The sequence below is a fragment of the Diprion similis genome, chromosome 1, assembly GCF_021155765.1.
Source record: "Diprion similis isolate iyDipSimi1 chromosome 1, iyDipSimi1.1, whole genome shotgun sequence".
Lineage (NCBI taxonomy): Eukaryota > Metazoa > Arthropoda > Insecta > Hymenoptera > Diprionidae > Diprion > Diprion similis.
In genome coordinates this window covers 15089329-15105749 of record NC_060105.1, presented here as the reverse complement: position 1 = coordinate 15105749, position 16421 = coordinate 15089329, and the positions used below count along the sequence as shown (strand labels likewise).

Below are 16421 nucleotides of genomic sequence, written 5' to 3'. Positions count from 1 at the left end.
TTTCTTTAATCCATGAACTTCATCTTCCTTTGTACCAAAAATGAGAATAATTGTCGACGAACAATAGTAAATATATCTTTGAGTTGTGATTACATTTTGTATAAAGACAGTAATCATTTTGAGAACGGAGGAAACCTCTTTTTGTAATGACTTCATCAAACTTAGAGTTCCAATACTTTGGTGACTTCTTTAAGCCATAAATAGATTTATTTAATCTTCCGACTGTGTTTCGTTCGTTCTCTATATTTTGGGGTAGTCGCATATATACTTCTTCGTGTATTTCACCACACAGGAAGGCGCTTTTTACATTCATGTGATGTACTGGCAAACTTAAGCGAGTCGCTATAGCTAACATTATTCTAACAGTAGTTATTTTTGCAACTGGCGCATACACTTCGTATGTTTCAAAAGATTCATTTTGTTGGAAGCCTCTGGCTACCAAACGCGCTTTAAATATCGACGGGTTTTCCTCATTGTCTTCTTTTATTTTATAAATCCACTTACTATCTATAATCTTATGTTCTACAGGGCTAGGTACCACAGTCCAAGTTTTATTTTTTTGCAAGGCTCTTAATTCCGAGTTCATTGCTTCTTTCCACTTTTTGGAGTGGATGCTACTAATTGCTTGCTCGTATGTAAGTGGTTCGTTTAATACACTTATAAAACTCGTTTCATAATCACAGCATCTTTTAGGTTTTTTAATTTTACGCTAGCCCGGCTCACGTATTATAGTTTTATTTAGATCTCTTTCAGATTCACTCGAACTATTTCCACTCAACACTTCTTGACACTCTTCAAAAATGCTGCTTCCCGATTGGTGATCTGATTCGTCATCTTTTCTTCTTCTCTACGTTCCTTTGAATTTTCTGCTTGTTCAGTCTCGTCCAGATGATCTAGCAGTATAACCGGTTCTTGTTTGAAATTTGGCCAAAAGTTACATCTCGTCTGATGTCTACAATACCCTTGTCGGGGTAGTACACCCTGTACCCCTTTGTATTTTCACCGTATTCGACGAACAGACCTTCGACGCTTTTTGTGTCCCACTTCAGCCTTTTTTGAGCTGGTATCCAGACGTCTACCTTGCAGCCAAAAATCTTTAAATTAGTTAGGTCATAATCTTTGTTGAACCACAGTTTATGAGGAGTTATTCCTGGTATTTTTGTTGGACCTGTTCGGTTCAATACATAGGCTGCCGTGTTTACTGCTTCGGTCCATAAGTTTTTATCGAGGTTGTTGGCCATTAGCATCGACCTTGCGGCTTCGACTACCGTTCGATTTTCACGTTCACTCTTACCATTTTGTTCCGGGGTATACGCTACCGTCGTCTTATTCCTTTTTCCTCGAATGCCTGTTTCAGCTCCTTGTTGACGAACTCCGTTCCATTGTCCGTTCGGATTGTCTTCACCCTATTTCCAGTTTCTCGCTCCGCCATGCTGAGATAGCGTTTTATGTTGCCTGCTACTTCGGACTTCTGTTTCATGAAGTAAATGTACCTGTAACTTGAGTAATCGTCTTTAATTTGTAAAAAATATCGACGCCCCCGAGCGATTCAACCTCCATTGGTCCACAGACGTCCATATGTATAAGTTCACAAGTATGCGATGTTACAGATTTACTTTCATGAAATGGTGTTCTATGCACTTTGCCCTTTACGCAACCGTTGCATCGACCGTCATCTAAGTTATAGGAAATATCTAAATTGTCTAATACTTGTTTTACATGTTTAATGTTCTGATGAACTAAGCGTTCATGCCATGTTGATAAATTTTCTTTGGCGTAGCCCACTGCTGCACTTTCGCTATTGTCAAAACACATGATATATAACTTTTGATTTTGATAACCTATGGCTGCAACTTGACTGAATTTGACAATATTACACTTTTCACTGTTAAATGTTACCTGGTATCCTCTATCGGTTACGCTTCGTACTGAAAATACGAACCGCTGAAAATGTAAAACCGCTCCTCTTCTACCAACAGCCTGGCTATTAGCTCATCCATACTTTGGTTTTGTAGCGGTACTGACTATCACACTGCAACGAAAGGTTTGTACTTTTCTGGCAGCGACGTCAACACCTTGGTCATAATCATTCGCTCTGAAATTTGTTCTCCCATTTGGGCTATTTTAGATCGTATTTCCTCTAATTTTGCGAATAAAACTGATATATCGTCGCCTTCGCATTTGAGGGAGAAAAATTTCTGTTGTTCCAGGTGGAGGGTTGTCGTCGATTTTCTCTCGTAAACGGACACTAGCTTATTCCACATTTCCTGGGATGAGTTTGTGGTTATTACGTGAACCCTGACTTTTTTATGCAGGTGTATTACTATTATTCCTCGCGCCTTACCGTCCTTCGATATCCAGTCTTCATATCCTTCTGCACCTAGCGCCGGCCTCGGTACGCTTCCCTCGACCACGCCGAATAAGCCCATAGCTTGCAGAATAACTTTGGTCTGGAACTTCCACACGCTCCAGTTATTGCTTCCCTCGAGTCTAACACCCGCGTTGATATACACTTTATCCATGTTTATACCGTGACCCGAATCTCTCTAACGAAATAGAACTTCGCCGACCGGTGTGTTACACGCCGTTTTTCTAACCTTGCTTCGTAGAACAAATCCACTTTTATCTTTGTCATCCGCGATAACTGGGCCCATAACCTGTTATAATATTGTAGATTTGGGAATGGTTGAAGTTGATTTTTCTGTATTTGTTTGGATGCACGTTTATGTTTATTCTTTATTTGGTAACACATTTTTCTCTTATTTGGCTAACGTTAATTTTTTCGGAGAACGTACTGAGGAAGTAAGTAAAAGGTAGCTTGGGCGGAAAAAGAGGGAGCCTTAGATCAGATGTCGCTTTGACAGGATTGAAATTTCGAAAGTGGGAAAATTTCAACCTCCTATTTGAAAACTTAATCGGCTATTTATTTTAACAGTCTCGCCAATTCTGTCCGCTCATGTGGTTGCGGTATCGTTCCACACTCACGTAAGGCATCTGCGTAGACAATCATCGAAAACCTTGCACTTCATATAGGTATTGTATTATTATTAGTCAATAACGATAATCTTAGTCTTACACACCAAAAAACACCTTTCCGATAGAGGTATCAAAGAGTGGTCGCAGATTCTCTTTATTTGAAACAGACTTTCCGGTCTAAGAGAATTTTTTTGTCAGGCTATCCGTCATGACTTCCTTCAGAAATTGGTTGAGAGCATCTCTAACTGTGACACCGCCAACGTTGATAAGATGGTGTTTCTGAAATCCGTATCACTCGTTTTTAAATTTGCAGTAAATGTGACTGAAATTACGTACCATACGAGAAGAAATACACATATCAGTTGAAATAGTAACACTATAATGCTCACTAGAGATCGTTGTCTTTCAGGATCTTCTTCAAACTCCAGAAATTCCTCCAAGGAATCAAGAGAGAATCCCGGTGGTTTTTCATATGGATACGCCCTTTCAATATTCTGCTCTGCTTTAATCATTTGTCTGCAAAGATATATTTGTAAAAGCCACTTATCATGCAAGCAGTGGCATAATGAACAATCTTAAGTTGGAATTCACTTATGAGTTTTCTTTTTTTTTCTTAACTATAACACCTGTTGTACTGCTATCTTTCAATTTCATATACAGTAGCTGCGAATAATATCGGGAAATGAAAAATATAACCTGAGATTATATAGGAATGCATTACCTGATAACAGTTTCGTAATGCTGGTAGCGTCTCTCTGCATGTTCGTTAAGGGGGGATCCTGAATTAGAAGGTCCAAAAAATCGATTTTTTTTTAAATTGTTTAAATGTATTCCTTATGTATCTAAGAATGTGTACACAAAGTTATATAGGCTAATTTGAAATATTTCCAAAGATACAGCACTGAACGCAGTGGGGTATCGAGCAGGTATACATAGGTAAAGAATCATGCTCCTCAAATCACGATGGTTCAGCAGGGAAGATGGAAGTAGATTAATCGTCTAAATGTTAGCTCCATCAAAACGAGTTTTTTGAGGAAGAAGAAGGTTCACTTTATGACGCAGGGATAGCTGATTGGCGTATTATAACCGTAAGTAGCCGAAAAATAACATTTTTCTTGACCGACAACTTTAAAGCCCGTTTTCTCGAGTTTTCGTTTTTACGATTTTTCTAAATTGGCGGGCGTGTTTGCAAAAAAACTAGACGACCAATCATAACAAACCAAAGCTTGTTAGCTTCAGTATTGTTTTCTTTTCTATTTGAACTAAAAACATTGTCGAAAAAAAATTCTTAACAACTTTTTTAGAAAGTTGAAATGATTTTTTTTTTTCACAAAAAGCACATTTTCTGTTTCAAACCCGAGAAAACATTCGAATTTCATAATTTTTTTAGTTTTTCTTGGTTCATATAGAAGAAAAATATATTACAATTAAAATGTTTTTTTTTTTTATTTTAGATGAAAATTACGAGCTCCATCTGTCCCGCCAATTGGAAACAGTAGTTGCACGAATGTGCATAAAAATCGGTTGTCTGTGAATATGTTTCTTTAAAAAAAATTGTTTTCTCATGTTCAGACATGTAATAAAATAATCTAAAAATATCGCTAGACTTTGTAACGGTTTAGTCACATTTGCCGTTAGGCCAAGTTGAGTTTACAAAATAATCGAATATTATGAGAGTTGAGTAATAATTAGGAATAACATGAATATAAATAAAACAAATTGGGAAACATCTTCCTTGCCAATCAATTTTAACATTTATTTGAGCCGTCGCTCCAATAGACTGAGATATCTGAACAATTGGAATTCCTTGATTGAATCGACGATTTAAGACATTCACACACCATTCAGACTAACATATTAAAATGAAACAGAACAGAAATGCTAACAGGCCGAGAAGCTATTCATGTTTACATTGTCTGGATAATACCTTAAATTGTTTACAATTTTTTGACTCTACGTTGCATTACAAAAGAAGAAAATCTCTGCTAGTGTCTCGAAGTTGAATAAAAAGAAGAAGCTATATTCCAGAGATTTTTAATTAATGCCGAACGAAGAGCTTATGAATTAAGGTTTTACAATTGGTTACTTAACTCAAGTCGTTGATTCGAATTACAGACGATGATACAATACGTTGAAAGTTTGCCATATGGAGATGTAGATATTCATTCAATGGCCAGATGCTGCGATATTATTTAATCTCTCCTTCGTTTGATTTGACCTTCCCCACATGTTTCGACGTCTCAGTTTAGTGTTTGTCTCGTAGTAATTCAATGGAATACGGAGATGATCGTTATCGTAGAAATTGTTACATGCACCTTGGTTTTCGAATATTTTGATGTCACATCGCCATAAAGAGTTTTAATGGAGCGACTTAATGCTCGGACGGCTACTCGGCGAGTGAGACCGTCTCGTTGTCGGAAACCAGCGTTCCGGCAACTTGACCCATTAGTATACATATTTGCCTAGGGTAATACAGATTCCTGTTACAACTTGCTTTTTTTTTTAACCCTAAAACAATTCCCCAAAACATCGATTTTTCGAACCGTCCAATTCAGGATCCCCCCTTAAGCTTGAGCATGTCGTCACGGTGGTCCTTTCGGACTTTCATTGACAAGTCCAAAAAACATTGCTTTTGGCGCTCGTCAAATTATCGAAGAAGATCCTGCAAACTGTCAATGGTGGTTCGGGCAATATGCTTAAGTGTCTCCTCTGAAGACACTGTCGGTGTGACGTTACAATTTTCTTCAAGTGTACCAGTGAATTTGTAATCAAAACATATAAGTAGAAGAAAAACACTTGAGTCAGTTTTTGTAGCAAAGATAAGGATTGTTATATTAACCTGTTACAGTGACCGGACGTGGCCTCACTGATGCTCCATGTGATTTTAAAGGAATACGATTACTTGGCCTTTAATGTGATTTTGTCCTTGTGTTGTTAGTCGTACTACATCGCTATATGTTACGGAGCTGCTCAAGCGTAATTATGAATTTGGAATAATTTCGTTAAGGTCATCATGATCACTGGCCAATTCAAATTTTTGTGAGCCTTCAAAAGCAATTTGATCTGCAATCATCGCAATGCCTTGCTCCATCGACACGTGCTTTTTTGGTAGGATTTGAGCTGCAGTTCTTTCACCTGCAGACGACTCGGTTATACAATATCCCTCTGGTTTTTGAATGACACGTCCGTGGCTGTTCAGCGATATTGATTTCCTCTGCATTTCACTGATACATAGTTATTGAAGTCATAAAACAAGACGAAAAATTATACTGCAAATAAGAAAACGCATAGCCTGATAAGCATGCCAAAAGTGCCCCCGCTCAGAATGGATTCAGCAAGTGACCTTCTGTTTTCTATTGGTGAATGACTGACTCATATCCAGTTTTAGACTTCCAACTCCACTTTGCTTGAAGTTTCACTTTGAAAAATATGAAAAGGTTGTAGAACATATACACAGGTTGTAGAAACTCTTGAACATTCAGATTGCTGGTTTCCACTCGTTTTTGAAAAGCGACAGTCTCCTTTTTTTGACAGTGTGAGCATCTGGTTTTGTGTAATTTTTTGTCATTTTTTCAGATTTTTTCCAAAGGTGCATCATTGTTGAGAAAATTCAAAACTGATATTTTTTAATATTTTATGGTAATGACCTCAAGATGATTTTCTCCACATTCAAAACTAACAATGGAAGTTGTAATGTAAAATCAGTTGGGAAGAACGTTTCCGATTTAAATTTAGTATTTGGAGACATCACTAAAAGATGTAGATCATCGACGTGAGATCCACGAATTAGCGATAACTATAACGTAAGGATCTATCAGTTTGAGAAAAGGTAAAATTTAATAAAAGTGAACGGCTAGGCAGATATTGGCGAAAAGTTTGTGCTTTTCCACCGGAATAGCTCGGAAAATATTGATGCTAGGGAAAAAGTTTGGGATGAAAGAGTTAGGAAATTTAATTTATAACAGAAAAGGTCTGTATAGTTTGTGTAGAATGAACCGTTCTCATGATATCGAATTAAACGCATTATTTGCGATAGCGGCGTCACTAACACTCGGGGAAGCCCTCAAATCAGGAAATATATAAGCTCAGAATACACTTCTTCAACAAATCATACATGCCATCCCGCAAATACGTTATAAAATGCATACTTCTCGTTTCTGAGCGACATGTTCACTGGACTAAAATAGCAGATCGAAAATTGGAAATACTGTCTAGTCATCGACATGGTTGCCAGATGGCTACCTGTGTTACCAAGCGGCGATAATGTTTTATTCATCGACTACAGGTAGCCAACTCGGCTTTTCTTTTTTGTCATGCATATATGAAATCTACTTATTTTTCATACTGAAAAAATATGATACGATAACGAAAATTTCTTTAAATTTTTTTTTTAGTATGTTAATTAATGTTAGTACGAATTTTAAAGGTGTACGATCATTGTGTGTGTATAGGAATAAGACCGACAGTTTTTCTTTGTGCTGATTGTAACTTTTAATTCAATGACGCTCAATAGGTGTATTTAAGTTAACGCTGAGCGTTGACTGAGGATCCTCAGTCAACGCTTGTGGAGAATATATCATATTTCAGAGTTTTATAGTCAAAGACTTCAAAGCTAACCTTAGATCGGAAACGTTCTTCCAAACTGATTTCACATAACAGTTTCCAGTGTTAGTTCTGTATGTGGAGAAAATCATCTTGAGGTCATGCCCATAAGATATTGAAACATATGAGTTTTTAATTCTCTCAACAGTGTCACGGTATAGAGGGATAGTATTGACGAGCGGTGATCAATACCTCCTTATATCCACCCGAGATGTTGCAAAGGAGTGCCTTTGGGTCCGATCTCGTCGCTGTCATCGATCCGGGAATGATGGAAGGAAGGATAATAAAATGGAGAAGGGTTACCTTTGATTGTGAATAAACTTTATCGGAATTTAGGAGTAGGGTGGAATGAGTTGGCGAAGTGCTTCGAGGAGTAGGTGTGGTGACTTTTGGGGAACAGGAGTTGGAGCTAGATGTTGAAGGTTACAGCGTTGGGATCCGAGTGAGTGCTAAGCGTGAGAAAGGAGCGAGAGTCCAGGATAGAGGGATATAGAAATAGCAAGGTGAGGGCGAAAGGCTAGATGGAAATAGGAGGACAAGATATGGAGTGTAGCATTACGATGGGAATGGCAGGTAGAGGCGAGAGGTTGTCGAGGAAGTGGGTGAAACGTGTGGCGGGACGCCGGACGTAACAACAGTGACGCACCTTTCGAAAAAATCTGAAAAAATGACAAAGAATTACACAATACCGGATGCTCACACTGTCAAAAAAAAAGAGACTTTCGCTTTTCAAAAACCAGTGGAAATCAGCAATCTGAATGTTCAAGAATTTTCACAACCTGGAGTTTGCTACGAAAAAATCTGGAAAAAGTCCATGATATGTGTACAGATGTCTGTTGGATTTGTAATTTTTTTCATATTTTTCAAAGTGAAATGACGGATTTAATGCGAAAAAACTGAAAATCATGTTTCTTGGCAATAACTTCAAGCAAAGTGGAGTTGGAAGTCTAAAACTGGATATGAGTCGATCATTTACCAATAGAAAACAGAAGGTCACTTGCAGAATCCATTGCCAGCGGGTGCACTTTTGGCATACTTACCCAGCTAATGCCCTTTACATAATAATCTACGAGAAAAAAAGTAGACAAATTTGGAGAATTTTCCAAAAAAACTCAAGCATGATGCAACAAGGTCACAATTACAACTTCATCCCTATTTCTATTTGTGTCAGACCAAAGCGGCATACGATAATATTTTGTTGCTACCTCTGACAATGCCACTAGTTCTATATGACCCGAGACATTAGTACATTTGAAAATTCCTACGGACGATGATGGTCTGCCAACGTTGTGTAATTTCGTCCAACATTAAACTTCTTAGTTACGAGAACCTGATGACCACCTACATCTAGAATATTGCAAACTTTATGAAGAGATGCATCTTTAAGAATGACAGTCTTGTTTCGATCATTGATACTGAAAAACCTTTTACCAGATTTCAATGTACTGAATTGCCTGGCATTTGCATCGCAATTCGTAGTAAGGTGTCCATTGTTATGCATTCCCAATAATCTGGTTTTATGGCTGTGGGACACTTGATTAAATGTTATATAACAATCACACTCCTTCAGTCACCGAGCAAATTGCTGACGAGGTCGATGCTGGTTCCTTACATATTTACGAAAGATAGGCATGTTACTTTCATACGGAAAAGCTGAAAATGAATGTAGAGCACCAAATCGTCGGTAATCGTCAACCAGATGCAAGAGGCCATGTATGTACATTGTAACTCAGAAATGCTGGGCCATACAAATCTTCCGCCGATGTGACGAACAATTTTAAAGCATGTTCTGCAAATAAAAGGTCTTCATGTGATGCGGACAAAGTTGAAAGGATGCGAATAGCTATATGAAGAAGCAGAAAGTGTTGGTAGTAGTCAGGTTCTAATACACCATATAGCACGACGGGGCTAGTATATAAGAGAAACTGGCGAAACTCAATTGCTTTGTAGCTTTTGAATTCAGAAATTGGCCGAGGATGACGTGAGAACTCTCGTGGACATAGTTTTACAATGGCTTTTAGACGTGAAATTAAGAGGCATTTATTTCAAAACATGTTCCCCTGGGCTTACATAAGTTTGCCCGGGGGTAGATATACAGAGTCCGCCTCTGGCGGTGGCTAGTTTTTTGGATAATTCATCATTTTTTCCATGTAATTTAGTATTACTTCTCGCTTAACTTATTACAAAAACAATTCTCGTAGCTGCGTCCACGGACTAAAATTATAGCAATAAAATAAATAGTAAATAAAAATAAAAATATAAAAAATGTGAAAAATATAAAAGCAGGTACGTGAAGTTTCAGAATCTATAGGTTATCTTAGCTAAAAAATTACACTGATTTGTTGGCCTGACCACTTAGCAGCATGAGGAAACTTGCCGTCGACCCCACCTTCTTTCAGTTTCTTCATTACCCCTAAGAATGCAAGATGCATTTCATCATATGATACACCTGTTACCCTACCTATTCCAAGAACAGTGAGAGGGCTGCTTCCTTCCTTGTGGTGATCTTATCAAGTTCATGCTCGTATTCTATGTCAGTTCGCAAACGGTGGTCAGGACCACGGAAAATCATGGTTCTTCCTTCTAACCTTGAACCTATGACTTCACATTTGGAGCATGGTTTTGAAGACATGTGTCCTTTGTGATTTAATATAAAAGATCTAGCCGGAGCATCAGCTATGAAGCATCTGAACTTTATTTCTGCTAAACGTTTCTCGAAGCGGATACCACCATTGGCAAATACCTCTTGAACTTCATCAGTAAACATCTTAAAGAAATTGATCGGATCTTTTGGCTTACTCTTCCCCTGATAGACACCTGCGATAAGTATAGAGCTATCAGGAATATTTACTATCCAAAACTGTATAGGTCAATACTGAGTTGAACCGTCTTTTGCGACAGCAGCTCCATTAGTACCAACATCGATTTCTAAAGTGTCAGGTATGGCAGATAAAACCTACGTGAAAATGTTTTCCAGGTTCAACCTCAATCAATTCAACACGACGGATGCAAGTTCCAATCAATGTTCTTACATCCTGTGGTAGAGAAGCCAAACAGCGATGCGATCTGAGAACTGGAAGTATTGATTTCGCCTGAACATTGTTGATGTTGTTCTTAATAAAACAATCAGCTAACTGAGTTCGAAAGCAATTTTTTAAACGAGTACTGCCTTCTTCGTCCATCGACTGACTACTACTATCTTCTACACAGCTAGAATCTGAATCTGTACACCCATATTCAGAAGAATTATCTTTCGCCTCGTGAGCTAAGTTATTCCACGTAATTGAACTTTGCGGTTCGTAAAGAGGACTGTCATTTGGTACAACAGATGCTACAACGTTTTCATTATTCAAAGATATTTCTCCAGAACTATCATTATTGATGATATTGCAACATAAATAAGGATTAGCATTGGCATGCCTCGCCATTCTACGATCATTTAATCAATTACGCCGTTGCCTCTGTGTAAGTTGACTGAAGGAGTTTCGTTCCAGCCTAATCATATTCAAACATGTATTGTATAGACAGGCTACAGAAATTATTAAGAATATTACATATAGTTATAGTAGAGGCAACAAATCGTAAATTGTAAATTGTAATAAAAAGTCAAGACAACATTACATGACTTGATATTTTAAGAAATATCACTTTCGTACGTAAAAATAATAACAATGGCCAAAAATTTAACCAAAAAAGTGAGCTTGTTGCAATAATATGAGATGAATATTATAATTCTAAAACACTAATAGTAATTCGCTTGACTTCTTTTCTTCTACATCCTGTTGCCATGTTTGAAATAAAAATAAAACATACACTTTCGTTTTCTACATCAAAAAGATGGACGTGTATTTATTTCGCTCCTACTCACTGTGATGTCCGAGCGTGGGTTGTCAAATAATTACACAGTTAATAGTCTGAAATAATATTATATATATTCATTATAAAAGAGTTGGCTAGGAACACGTGTGCTTTTCACAAGGATCACATGAGGAAGGGGTTAGAGGCGGGAAGTGTATCCGTCAGGTCAGCCCCCTGACACTGGGTATTATTTCTATTGCGACGGATGCTTCGCGTTTTATCCGGATTCTTTAATTTCACCATAGGTCGCGTGGTGGCGCATGTAGTCGTCTGGCCGGCTTCCTTCACGCATGCGCGCTCAGAACTCGTAACTCGTAAACATCTGTGCTGTTATCGTTGTTCTCCCGGAAGCTGTTCTCGGTATTTGGCAACAACGCGGTACTTGGGTTCATCCCAATACCCATTTGTATAAATTTATACAGTTTCTGGAGCAATCATTCCAACAACACTGCAAATCTCCAAACGTATTTGACGACGTACTGCAAGACGTGTATTCTTTCAGTAAATTGTCATTTCCTTGCAGTCTGCATGCTCACGATATCATTTATCAAATCATTCAAATTTTCTTGACAACGAGAATGCAGCATTATTGTACGCGTATGAACGCTGAGCAGGTAAAAAATAATCTGCACAAGAAAAAAATTGCAAAATTCTGTACAACATGATCGACAATGAGGAAAATTAAAAAAAAAAACAGAATAACGAAGTCAATTTATATGTATGCACATTTTTATTTTTAATGTAAGCTTTAGATATTTATCTCTAACGAAAATAAATATTTTTCGAAAAAATCATTTTTGTTTTCAATTTTTATGCATACATGTGCATCCGAAAATTGTTTAAATATATTAAATACCACTGACGATAAATCCCCACTCAATAATTACTCACCATGTACCGCATGTACATAATTCGCAATAATAAATAATTAGCGAAAAACGATCGCGCATTGTGCTTGTGGCGTGTTATATATAACAACCGGCTAGACGACAACTAGCGCTGCAGGTGGCGTGATTTTGCAACTAAACTGACGGGCAATTCCTGACACGTGTTTAGGCGGCTGTGTCAGGGGGCTGCCGTCAGGTACGCTAAACACAAGTGGCGCTATACAAAGCAAACAAAGGTAACAAATGTCGCCAAAATGAGATTTCGGTGTTCTCCGTAATCGAAACCAGATTAGCTGCCATTTCATCAATTCACCGTCAAATCTCATGGGACCGGGCTCAAAATGTGTGTTTCATCACCGCCCAGTGGCATCATACCGGATAGTTCGATCAATTCAGTGTAACTGTGAAAATTTAGCCAATTTCTGTGGGTGGTAACTAATCTGTAAATTTTTTTTCAAAATTTTGAAAAAGTAAAAAGACGCTCCACTTTTTGCCAAAATAAGGCATTAATTGCCCAAGTATCACTCTGATCGCTTGAGCGATATAGGAGTTTTGCATCCCCGCGTTTTCGAGGTGTACAACGGGTCTTTATATGCACCTTAAACACTAATATTGTTTGCTTTGAAGTAATATCACTCATAGGTCTAACATCTAACCATTTTGAGAAAGCGTCTAAAATTACTATATACATTTGATTATTTATTGGACCTAAGAAATCGGCATGAAGTCTTTGATTCGGTGCATCTGGCCAACTCCATGGATGCAAGCTTGCCCTTGGAGGGTTATCTGAATTTTCTAAACATAGCTGACACGCTTTACTAATACCTTCAATTTCTTTATCGATACCTGGCCACCAGATGTACGACCGAGCCAACGATTTCATCCGTACAGTGCCCATATGTACCTCATGTAACTCTTTTAGCATTCTCTTTCTTAAACTGTACGGTACGATAACTCTATGTCCCCACATCAAACAATCGTTTTCAATAGACAATTCTTCCGTACGATTTCTGAAAGATTTAAACTCCTCGTTAACTGTTAGCGGCCAACCCGATCTAACGAACTCAATCACCTTGCTGAGAACTGCATCTTTCCGCTCTCTTCACTCAATATTTGACTATTAATTGTGGGTACATCTTCTAATATATAATTGAGGTAGGTCAACTCATCATTCTCATCATCTCCTTCTCTCTTCGTCTTAAAATCCATTCGTGACAAATAATCCGCACTCACATTATCAATACCTCTAATGTGTTTAATTGTGAAATCATATCCCAAGAGTGCTACCGCCCAACGCTGAAGTCTACTAGCCGCCATTTGCGGAATTTTTTTTTTAGGCCCGAAAATGTGGATTAAAGATTTGTGATCCGTTTCCAATTCAAAATTTCTACCGTACAAATACTGATGAAAAGTTTTAACCGCTAAAACTATTGCTAAGGCTTCTCGGTTCATTTGAGAATAATTTTTTTCCGCTTTCGTTAAAGTCCGTGAAGCAAAGGCCAGTGGTTTAACTTCGTTGTTCTCAAACACATGTGCCAACACTGCCCCAACACCCGTTGGTGAAGCATCGCAGGTTAATTTTAATGGTAATTTAGGGTCAAAATGTACTAACACACCGTGCGAAGTCAAACACTTTTTTTCTTTTATCAAATGCATCGTTGCATTTCCTGCTCCAAAACCACTTAACGTCTTTTTGTAACAAACTGTACAACGGACCAACTATTTTAGAATAACTTTTTATGAATTTCGCATAAAAATTAATCATTCCGAGAAAAGCCCGCAATTGTTTTTGATTTGTCGGTACTGGTATTTCCAAAATTGCTCTAACACGATCTTTTGAAATATAAATTCCGTCTTTATAGATCACATAACCCAAAAACTGTACTTCATTTTTGAAAAGTTCACATTTTTTCCTCTGTGCTGTCAATCCACCTTCCCAGAGCCTATTCAAAACCTCCCGTAAACGTTCATCATGAAGGTCACGAGTCTGACCTGATATCAAGATGTCGTCCCGTCAATACCCTTTAACGTTCGTTCGATCTCTTCCTGAAATAACCCGGGTGCCGGAGAAACTCCAAAGCATAATCTATTGTAAGAAAATAGGCCTCTATGGGTTGATATCACGACTAATTTCTTAGACTCATCGTCCAATTCAACCTGTTGGTACGCTCTCGACAGATCAATTTTTGAGAAAAATTGTCCTCCCTTAATTTTAGCAAGTAAATCTTGAACCCGCGGAATCGGGTGTCTGTTTTTCTTTAAATTTGGGTTTAGCGTTATCTTGAAATCACCGCACAAACGAATATCGCCGTTGTCTTATTTAACAATCGGAACAATAGGTGTTCCCCAATCACTGTCATCCACTGGAAATAAAATTTCGTCTTTAACCAATCTGTCAATCTCTCTGTCAACTCTAGGAAATAAAGCATACGGTATTGGTCTCGGTTTGCAAAATACCGGCGTCACGTTCTCTTTCAACTCGAGCCTAAATTTCCTTTTTGTGTATTTCCCTAACTTATCGGTAAATACATCGCTGTATTCATGCATCACCTCGTCAATTGCAAATTTAGTGTCTTGACAGTATTTGATTTCGTGATCGGATTTCTTACCAAAATTCAAGTTAAACAAACCCAGATTCCGTGCCCATTCTCTACCTACGATTGGAGTACTGTTACCTCCAAAAACAAACATCTCTAAATTTTCAAAAGTCATATTGTCGTACTCTACGTTAACTGTTAGCAATCCTAACGGAATCATTATATCTCCCTGATATGATTTGAAATAACGCTTTGTCGGTAACAACTCGAACCGTTTAAAATTTTCGGTCCCTTAGTAAATTTTTTCTGATACCGCTGAAATGGCAGAGCCTGTATCAATTTCAAACTTTAATGAAACATTTTCAACTTTTAAATCTATAAAAATTGGCGCAGTTTTAGCTTCGTTGCTTAATCCTACGTCTTTTCCCTGATCAATTTGATCATCATCTAAGTGAAAAAGTTTCTCTAGCTCATCACTAAAATCATGCGCTTCGTCAATAAAATTATGATTTTCCTTCTTTTTAAAATTTTCCTTATCTCTAAAATTTGCAAAATTACCGATATTTTTGAAAGCTCTATCTTTGCTCGCATTAAAATTCTGATTACTATTGCTATTCTTATCGTGACACATTGTGGCTAAATGACCTTGTCTATTACATATGTTACAACGAAACCTTTTGTATCTGCAGTCCTTTGTCTGATGATTCCGTCTTCCACAGCACGAACAAGTTGTTGACAAATCCGAACCGTTGCGTCCCTGGTACCATGTTTTTGATTTCGGGTACGTCCTGATGTTGTGGAAAGGCTGACCTTTGTCCGATGTCGAACTACCCATCTGGACTACATCTTTTGCCGCCGATTCGAGCGCTGTTGCCAGCTCTACTGCCTGTTGATATGTTAGGCCAGCTTCACCTAACAATCGTTTTTTAATTGCAGCACTTTTGAGTCCCCATACAAATTGGTCACGCAAACTGGACTCAAGATTGTCTCCAAACTCGCACAAGATTGAAATTTACTTTAAATTCGCTAGGTATTGTTTAATACTCTGATTGTCCTCTTGTCAGCACTCTTTAAATTTGTAACGAATCGTTATTACACTCTGTGTTGGTTGTAGATGTTCTTTTAACACTGTACGCAATTCATTTAAGGTTTTTCCGGACGGTAATACCGGCGCACACAAATTCTGTAATAATGAATAAGCTTGAGCACCAATTAACGTTAAAAATAGCGACTTGTGTTTCACTTCTATTACATTATTAATTATCACAAATTGTTCAAAACGTTCGATCCATAGTTCGAAGTCTTCTTTCATGTCAAATTCTTTTAACTGACCGATTTGACCCATGGTTGTGGATGCCATATTTTGTCTCAATTCCGGCAAATATATACTGTCGCTTCACGCAACTGCGCCCTTGCATTTGTAATAGTCGCACTTTCTTCTATCATTCGTTGATGCTCACGTGCAATTTGTGATCGCTGCTGTTCCAGTTGTCTCTTCTGATCCTCTATTTCTGCCAACTGCTGTCGTATCGCTGCTTCCGCCACTGTTGCACGTTTTACT

At 37.9% G+C, this 16421-nt stretch overlaps 1 long non-coding RNA gene across 2 annotated transcripts; it reads right to left on the bottom strand.

Moving 5' to 3' along the window:
* Positions 1–2947: 2947 nt before the first annotated feature.
* LOC124406631 lies at positions 2948–3424 on the bottom strand. Of its 2 annotated transcripts, none has more exons than XR_006929251.1 (3): positions 3366–3424; positions 3091–3255; positions 2948–2994 (listed from the first exon to the last, which is right to left on the bottom strand). It is a non-coding gene; the product is annotated as an uncharacterized LOC124406631 (long non-coding RNA). The 2 variants fall into 2 exon arrangements; XR_006929249.1 differs by having other exon boundaries at positions 2961–2994; positions 3081–3255.
* Between the last annotated feature and the right edge of the window lie 12997 nt (positions 3425–16421).